This window comes from Pelophylax lessonae (assembly GCF_965119305.1).
Source record: "Pelophylax lessonae genome assembly, chromosome: 1".
Lineage (NCBI taxonomy): Eukaryota > Metazoa > Chordata > Amphibia > Anura > Ranidae > Pelophylax > Pelophylax lessonae.
In genome coordinates this window covers 557,568,569-557,578,184 of record NC_138768.1, presented here as the reverse complement: position 1 = coordinate 557,578,184, position 9,616 = coordinate 557,568,569, and positions in this window count along the sequence as shown.

The following is a 9,616-nucleotide window of genomic DNA, read 5'->3' as shown; positions in this document are numbered from 1 at the left end:
TTTTGAGTACTCCACCAACATGGCCAGTGGCGATGACGCCGTTCTCAGCTTAACTATCCCACTTCTATGCCTCCTTGAAAAAACGATTCGGGCGATGATGGAAGAGGATGTGGCACAGGATGAGGAGGAGGAGGAGGATGAAGAGGTAACATTTGCAAGGCTTTCAGGGCAGTCATTCGCAAGGGGCTCCGAGGGTGGGTTCCTGCACACACAAACGCCAGGGACACAATTGTCCAGCAGGGGCACAGTTCTGGAGGATGAGGAGGATGAGGAGGAGGAGGAGTTGGAGGAGGAGATGGAACCATGTTCACAGCAGGGTGGCACCCAGGCCAGCTCATGGCCATCACTGGTGCGTGGCTGGGGGGATACAGAGGACACGGACGATACACCTCCCACAGAGGACAGCCTTTCGTTGCCTCTGGGCAGCCTGGCACACATGAGCGATTACATGCTGCAGTGTCTCCACAACGACCGCCGAGTTGCCCACATTCTAACTTCTGCTGATTACTGGGTGGCCACGCTGCTGGATCCCCGTTACAAGGACAACGTACCGTCCTTAATTTACTCACTGGAGCGCAATCGCAAGATGCGCGAGTACAAGCGCACGCTGGTAGACGCGATGCTGCTGGCATTCCCATCTGACAGCGGGGCCACAGTGGAAGCACAAGGCAGAGGAGGAGGAGGAGGAGGAGGTCGCCAACGCAACCAGGGCATCGCCAGCACCTCAGAAGGCAGGGTTAGCATGGCCGAAATGTGGAAAAGCTTTGTCAGCACGCCACAACAAACAGCAGCACCAGCAGCTCAGATGGAACGTCTTAGCAGGAGGCAGCATTTTACCAACATGGTGGAGCAGTATGTGTGCACACGCCTACATGTAGTGAATGACGGGTCTGCCCCCTTCAACTTCTGGGTCTCCAAATTGGGCACATGGCCTGAGCTTGCCCTTTACACCTTGGAGGTGCTGGCGTGCCCTGCAGCCAGTGTATTATCTGAACGGGCATTTAGCACGGCTGGGGGCGTTATAACAGACAAGCGCAGCCGCCTGTCCAGAGACAATGTGGACAAGCTCACGTTCATTAAAATGAACCAGGCATGGATCCCACTGGACTTTTCCGTAACTTGTGCAGAATAGCAATGGATACCGACCTTACCCACCCATTGTTCCATTTTTGCTCTTTCTCACTCTTTTGGGGTGTACCCTCATTTAAAATTTGTGAAAAGAAGCAGTGTTGGCTACCTCGTCCTCCTCAGGGCCAGATTAACGTAGGGGCTATTGGAGCTGCAGCTCCAGGCCCCTACCTTTTATATAGGCCCCGGGTTGGCCATATTCACTGTTACCGCTCTTCTGTCACTTGTAAACACAGAAGTCTGGCTTCTATGCTCGCTTCCCCAGGCAGCACCCTCAGAACCTCCCCACACAGCGCGAAGGCCGGACAAGGAGGGACAGTTGCCGATGCATGGATGTGTTTATGGGCTTCAGAGACAGCATCCCATGTTGAATTAGGCATGCATGGCTGCACCCTTCCTCCTCTGGGTGCATGCCAAGGCACGGCCCTTAAGGCCCTTCAAAATCCTCAGCACCAAGCCCATGATGCTCTTAATCTGGCCCTGGTCCTCCTCCACCGCCGCTTCCACCTACACCGCCTATTGCATTAGGGTGTGCACCCCAAAGTTGAAATACACATGCATGTGTTTGCCTACATGTACATGGCCCCGATACATTACTCCGAGGGAGATCGGAGGTCCGAGGGAGATCTTTCCCATCTCCTCACTGGCAAACAGAGCGATAATGCTATGTGCCCTAGGTGATTAGGCGATCGCGGCAATACCTCACATGTGTGGTTTGAACAGCGATTTCATTCGCGGCTCAACTTGCGTATACGTTTTTTTTTGTGCGCGAGCTAACGGTGACGGGGGCGGCTAAATTTTTTTTTTAACTTTATTACAGGTTTTTTTAAAAAAAAAAAAAAATCTGATCACTTTTATTGCTGTCACAAGAAATGTAAACATCCCTTGTGACACCAATATGTAGTGACAGGTACACTTTATGGAGGGATCGAGGGTCTAAAAGACCCTAGACCCCTCCACTACACTTCCCTGTATGCAAAACGCCGAAAACGGCATTTTTGCATACAGCTGTTATTCAAATCTGCCGCCTTTTGCAGCACAGTAACCCGGAAGTTACGTCATGGACGCCGCCTCCGGGTTACGTCATCGGAGACCCGATCGATGCCGTTTCCGGCATTCATCGGGACTCCATCCAGCCGGCACTCGGGGCTCCCGGTGGGACGGGAGCCCCGAGCAAAGCCACGGAAGGCGGCGGGAGGGGGGGGTGTCCCCTCCCGCCCCCCGGGTAACGATCGAGTGGCTCCCGAGCCGCATCGATCGTTACCGACGGAAAGCCGACCGTCGGCTTCAAACAACGGTACCAGGATGATGCCTCTAGCTAGAGGCATCATCCCGGTATAACCACTCAAAGTCAGCCGACGTAGATCTACGTGGCTGGTCGTTAAGTGGTTAAAGTTGTATAAGTAAATATGTTATTGTGATGCAATTGCTAATATATATATGGCATATACGCTTATATCCTGTACTTAGTATCTTGGACGTGAGTCCTACTAAGTCCTCTTCGCTAAAGAATAAAAAGGTTTGTTTTCCTGAAGTCTGCGTCCAGAGTCCATTTCTGGTTTCCCAAAACTGCTTGCTGCTACATTTCTTGGTGCATAGGCCGGGAAACCAGATGGAAAAACTGAGACAGATGGCCATTTCCACCAAGACTCGCGGGGATTGGTCTGAAGCTGGCCCCTTGGATCGCCACCAGACAAATTGTCTGGAAGACTCCATTACATCCTGATCACCTGCTCCAAAGCCACCCTGACGGTGCCTTGAACCCAGACTCGGGAACCAAACAGAGCTCCACTTCAGGAACAGAGAGGATTAAATCAGCTGGAAAAAAGACCAACTAACCTTTAGTGAAACTGCAGGGATCCTCTAGCAGGCCAATGAAAATCTGGGACAGTTTTATGAGAGACTGAGTGAAGCTTTCTTACTGCATGCTGTATACTGCATTCGATCTCGAGAGGCTGATAACAAATTGCATTTGTCAGTCAGTCTGCTAGATACATTAAAAGGAAGTTGCAGAAAAACACCAGAGAATACTCAGACAGAGAGAGGAAGTAATGTGAGGAACAAATTAACTGTTATAGCTACTGTGAGAAGCAGGTTATAAGGTATCCAGGAAAAAGGATCAATTGTGCCAAGAGACTGTAAAATACCTGGGTTTCAGAGTGTTACGAGGCCAGAGACAGTTGGGAAAGGGCAGGAAAGAAGCTGTGTGCCAGATCCCCACCCCAACCACCAGATGCCAAGTGCGTGAGTTACTGGGAGCAGCAGGATTCTGCTGGATTTAGATACCTGACTTTGCCACCAATCTATGAATCCACAAAGGGGGAGGGAGAGAGCCATTTCTATGTGAAGAACAATAGCAGTTGGAGTCCTGACACAGTACCTGGGATCATGGCCATGCCCTGTGGTGTACCTCTCGAAACAACTGGACACTGTAGCACAGGGTTGGCCAACTTGCCTGTAGGCCATCGCAGCAACAGCCCTCTTGGTGGCCAAAGCTGACAAGCTATCACTGTCAGAAAACCTATGTCCAGGTCCCACACCAGGTACAGGCACTGATGGATTACAAAGGAAATCACTGGTTCACTAACAGCCGGATGGTCAAATACCAGGCTATGCTGTGTGAAAATCCTCAAATCCATTTAGAGACTCTAAATCCAGCCACTCTGCTTTCCAGCTCACAAGAACATCTGGCACATGACTGCCTCCAGGCAATGGATGAAGTCTATGCAAGTCGGCCAGTCTTGAAAGACAGCCCCTTGGAAAAGCCAGATGTTGAGTACTTCAAAGATGGCAGCAGCTTTGTAAAAGATGGGATCCACTATGCCGGCTACACAGTGGTTACACAGGACACAGTGATAGAGGCAGGAGCCTTACCACAGGGAACCTCTGCTTAAAAAAGTGGAACTAATCACACTAACAAGGGCATTACAACTAGCTGCCAGATTAGGAGTGAATGTTTATGTGGACTCTAATTATGCCTTCCTGACGGATGCTCACGGGGCCCTGTATAAGGAAAGATGGCTCATAACATCCGGAGGGAAGAGCATAAAATATGGGACAGAAGAACTGGTACTCTTGGAAGCAGAATGGGCCCCTTAAAGTTGCAGTGATTCACTGTAGAGGCCATCAGAAGGGAGACTCCCAGGTAGTTAGAGCCAACAGGAAAGCCGACCAAACAGCCAGGGATGCGGCATTCCAGCGGCCACCACAACAGATAATGGCCCCATTGTTCCCAGTACCACTCTCTGAATTGAATCCAATCTACATAATGGCAGAACAAGAATGGACTGAACCTGGAGAGTACAGGGAAGACCAGTGGTATCATCTCCAGGACTGAAGAATTGTCATCCAAGCTGCAGTAGCAACTGAGTTAGTGACAGAATTCCACAGGGGAACACACATAGACAAAACAGCCATTGAAAAGGCCCTAGATAGACATTTTTATATTCCCTGCCTACCCACATTGGCACAAGCTGCAGCCAGCAGATGCGTAGAATGTAGTGATTGACCGATATCGTTTTTTCGTTGCCGATACTGATATTTTCAGAAAAGGGGTTTGGTGTAACCAAAAACTGCGCAAATGGTTCAACCGTGTATATAAATATATATAAAATATAAATATATGTGAATAAATAAATAATTATTAATTTAAAGGAATTGCTTCCTTGTAGTGAGCAGCAACAAAAAAAGCAAATGTGCTGAACGATTGTTTAAAAGAAGAAAAGTGTCGCGCTCAAACATAAATATAAAGTGCCTGTGCAGATATTAGATCAACAATTCATAATTAGTACCAATCCAAATTCAAAACATCAATCAATCTGTGCTCAACATTATAAAGTGTAAACAGTCCATATGCAGCATCAACCAGTCCACATATCATTGGTGTCACACAATGTAGCAGAGACTTGATAGTTAGTGCAGATTAAGCCTTCACCTCCACACTTCACCCAGTGATCTAGTAAGGTACTCCTTACCGGAAATATATGACCCCTTGATTATAGGGGGTCACATAGACATTTTCTCCAACTCAATGCACGATCCTCAGCTCCTCTGTCACACAATAGGTTCCAGTAACAAGCCTTTAGAGCATAGCTCGGATCAGGTGGCAAACATGGGTGGAATGAAAAGAGACTCTCATGGTGCAGTAAATCAAAACATGTCGCTTTATTTAAAAAGAAATGCACTTACTAGAATCTCCATAAAAGAATCGCCTTTCTCATAAAAGTATACAGCGGGGTTGAGAGCACTGCCGATCGTACAGCGCTCCTCTAACCCGGAAGTGGCTACGGTCTCACGTTTCCACTTCCGGGAAACGTGAGACCGTAGCCACTTCCGGGTTAGAGGAGCCATGAAAGGGTGGAATGCAACCCCTTTAGGGCAAAAATGGAGGGGTCCTTATACTGTCCTACTTTCAACCCCCACAGCCATTAAGGTGGCCGAGGTGATCCCCTGGATACATTACTCCAGGGTACAGCGAGCTGCACAGACTCCTGGCTGAGTACAGTAGACTCTCAGGACCCACTAAAGTTAAAAATAACCAGAGAAATTTGAGGGAAGAACTCCAGCCCTGCCCCTGACACACACCTGTAAGCCGCTAGGCCTGTGCATGGCAGAAGATAGTTGGATTGCAGCCCTGCTCCCAACACATAACTGGAAGCTGTTTGGGTCAACGCACGTCGAAAGAAAAGGATATCTGATATCTGCTAGCTCTGCTCCAGTCACACACCCGGAAGCTGACTGGTCATTGCACAGCCGAAGCTGGGAATATTCACCGATATGATGTCTGTTAGAAATTCTTTAATAAGATTAATGGTAGCCATAGTAATAATACTGGCTTGGCCCATAAGGGGGAAGGCATATCATGTGATCAAAACCACAAGAGTAGGGCCCATAACTATTACAAATGTGAAGGCCTAGTAAATGGCACTTGTGTGCATAATGAAACCACCTATTCAATGTGCACCGTAGGGGACCAGGTAACCTGTTATGACCCCACCTATACACCCACCAAAACTGTGAATGGTTCGGAGCTTTGGCTAGACAGGCAAGTTGAAAAACTGTATTCCGATAAACAACCCTAATACATCAGCGAGCCTGAATTTTGATCCAGTATCTCACAAAAGTGAGTACACCCCTCACATTTTTGTAAATATTTTATTATATCTTTTCATGTGACAACACTGAAGAAATGACACTTTGCTACAATGTAAAGTAGTGAGTATACAGTTTGTATACCAGTGTAAATTTGCTGTCCCCTCAAAATAACTCAACACACAACTATTAATGTCTAAACCGCTGGCAACAAAAGTGAGTACACCCCTAAGTGAAAATGTCCAAATTGGGCCCAATTAGCCATTTTCCCTCCTTGGTGTCATGTGACTCATTAGTGTTACAAGGTCCCAGGTGTGAATGGGGAGCAGGTGTGTTAAATTTGGTTTTATCGCTCTCACTCTCTCATATTGGTCACTGGAAGTTCAACATGGCACCTCATGGTGAAGAACTCTCTGAGGATCTGAAAAAAAGTATTATTGCTCTACATAAAGATGGCCTAGGCAGGGGATCCTCAAACTAAACCTCTCGAAAACCTCAAAGCTTTTGCGGAACTACACATCCCATGAGACATTGTAAAACTCTGACATGCCCAAACATGACTAGGCATGATGGGAATTGTAGTTCCTGAACAACTGGGGGGCCAAAGTTTGAAGACCTCTGGCCTAGGCTATAAGAAGATTGCCAACACCCTGAAACTGAGCTGCAGCACGGTGGCCAGGACCATCCAGCAGTTTAACGGACAGGTTCCACTCAGAACAGGCCTTGCCATGGCCGACCAAAGAAGTTGAGTGCATGTGCTCAGTGTCATATCCAGAGGTTGTCTATGGCAAATAGATGTATGAGTGCTGCCAGCATTGCTGCAGAGGTTGAAGGGGCTGGGGGGGGGGGGGGTCAGCCTCTCAGCCTCTCAGTGCTCAGACCATATGCCGCACACTGCATCAAATTGGTCTGCATGTCTGTCTTTCCAGAAGAAAGTCTCTTTTAAAGATGATGCACAAGAAAGCCCACAAAAAGTTTGCTGAAGACCATGTCCTGTGGTCTGATGAAACCAAGATAAACTTATTTGATTCAGATGGTGTCAAGTGTGTGTGGCGGCAACCAGGTGAGTAGTACAAAGACAAGTGTGTCTTGCCTACAGTCAAGCATGGTGGGAGTGTCATGGTCTGGGGCTGCATGAGTGCTGCCGGGACTGGGGGGCTATGATGCTATGTGATGCTTAGTCTCCGCTCAAACTTTAACTATGATAGAATCAAAGGGGGAATGTGGCAATGCCCAAAACAACACAAAGAAAAATGTTGTTTTACTTTTAAAGTTTCAGCAGAATTTCTGATAGTCTGACTTTCTGACAAGCTGATTGTAACTCAGACACCTCTTCCCCCCTCTTTCTCCCTTGTAGACATGTACTTGATGCTTAAGCAACGAGTACCAAAATAAGTTAGAGAAACAAGACATACAAATGTGAAACCACAAATGTAATTTGCTCTAGATGCTGCATAAAATGTATGCTACTTGCTTACTAGCTTTATGTTGTATAAGGAAATATGTATCTGTGAAGCAATTGCTAATTATATATATATATATATATATATATATATATATATATATATACATAAATATATACAGTGGGTACGGAAAGTATTCAGACCCCCTTAAATTTTTCATTCTTTGTTATATTGCAGCCATTTGCTGAAATCATTTAGGTTCATTCTTCTTCCTCATGAATGTACACATAGCACCCCATACTGACAGAAAAACACAGAATTGTTGACATTGTTGCAGATTTATTAAAAAAGAAAAACTGAAATATCACATGGTCCTAAACTGAAATATCACATGGTCCTAAGTATTCAGACCCTTTGCTCAGTATATAGTAGAAGCCCCCTTTTGATCTAATACAGCCAGGAGTCTTTTTGGGAAAGATGCAACAAGTCTTTCACACCTGGATTTGGGGATCCTCTGCCATTCCTCCTTGCAGATCCTCTCCAGTTCTGTCAGGTTGGATGGTAAACGTTGGTGGACAGCCATTTTTAGGTCTCTCCAGAGAGGCTCAATTGGGTTTAAGTCAGGGCTCTGGCTGGGCCATTCAAGAACAGTCACTGAGTTGTTGTGAAGCCACTCCTTCGTTATTTTAGCTGTGTGCTTAGGGTCATTGTCTTGTTGGAAGGTAAACCTTCGGCCCAGTCTGAGGTCCAGAGCACTCTGGAGAAGGTTTTTGTCCAGGATATCCCTGTACTTGGCCGCATTCATCTTTCCCTCGATTGCAACCAGTCGTCCTGTCCCTGCAGCTGAAAAACACCCCCACAGCATGATGCTGCCACCACCATGCTTCACTGTTGGGACTGTATTGGACAGGTAATGAGCAGTGCCTGGTTTTCTCTACACATACCGCTTAGAATTAAGGCCAAAAAGTTCTATTTTGGTCTCATCAGACCAGAGAATCTTATTTCTCACCATCTTGGAGTCCTTCAGGTGTTTTTTAGCAAACTCCATGCGGGCTTTCATGTGTCTTACACTGAGGAGAGGCTTCCGTCGGGCCACTCTGCCATAAAGCCCCGACTGGTGGAGGGCTGCAGTGATGGTTGACTTTCTACAACTTTCTCCCATCTCCTGACTGCATCTCTGGAGCTCAGCCACAGTGATCTTTGGGTTCTTCTTTACCTCTCTCACCAAGGCTCTTCTCCCCCGATAGCTCAGTTTGGCCGGACGGCCAGCTCTAGGAAGGGTTCTGGTCGTCCCAAACGTCTTCCATTTGAGGATTATGGAGGCCACTGTGCTCTTAGGAACCTTAAGTGCAGCAGAAATCTTTTTGTAACCTTGGCCAGATCTGTGCCTTGCCACAATTTTGTCTCTGAGCTCTTCAGGCAGTTCCTTTGACCTCATGATTCTCATTTGCTCTGACGTGCATTGTGATCTGGAAGGTCTTATATAGACAGGTGTGTGGCTTTCCTAATCAAGTCCAATCAGTATAATCAAACACAGCTGGACTCAAATGAAGGTGTAGAACCATCTCAAGGATGATCAGAAGAAATGGAAAGCACCTAAGTTAAATATATGAGTGTCACAGCAAAGGGTCTGAATACTTAGGACCATGTGATATTTCAGTTTTTTTCTTTTTTAATAAATCTGCAACAATGTCAACAATTCCGTGTTTTTCTGTCAGTATGGGGTGCTATGTGTACATTCATGAGGAAGAAGAATGAACTTAAATGATTTTAGCAAATGGCTGCAATATAACAAAGAGTGAAAAATTTAAGGGGGTCTGAATACTTTCCGTACCCACTGTATATATATATATATATACAGTATATATATATATATATATAGCCTTAGTTTCTTGGACGTAAGTCCTACTAAGTCCTCTTCGCTAGTGAATAAAAAGATTTCATTTCCGGAAGTCTGTGTCCGGAGTCCATTTCTGGTTTACCAAAACCGTTGG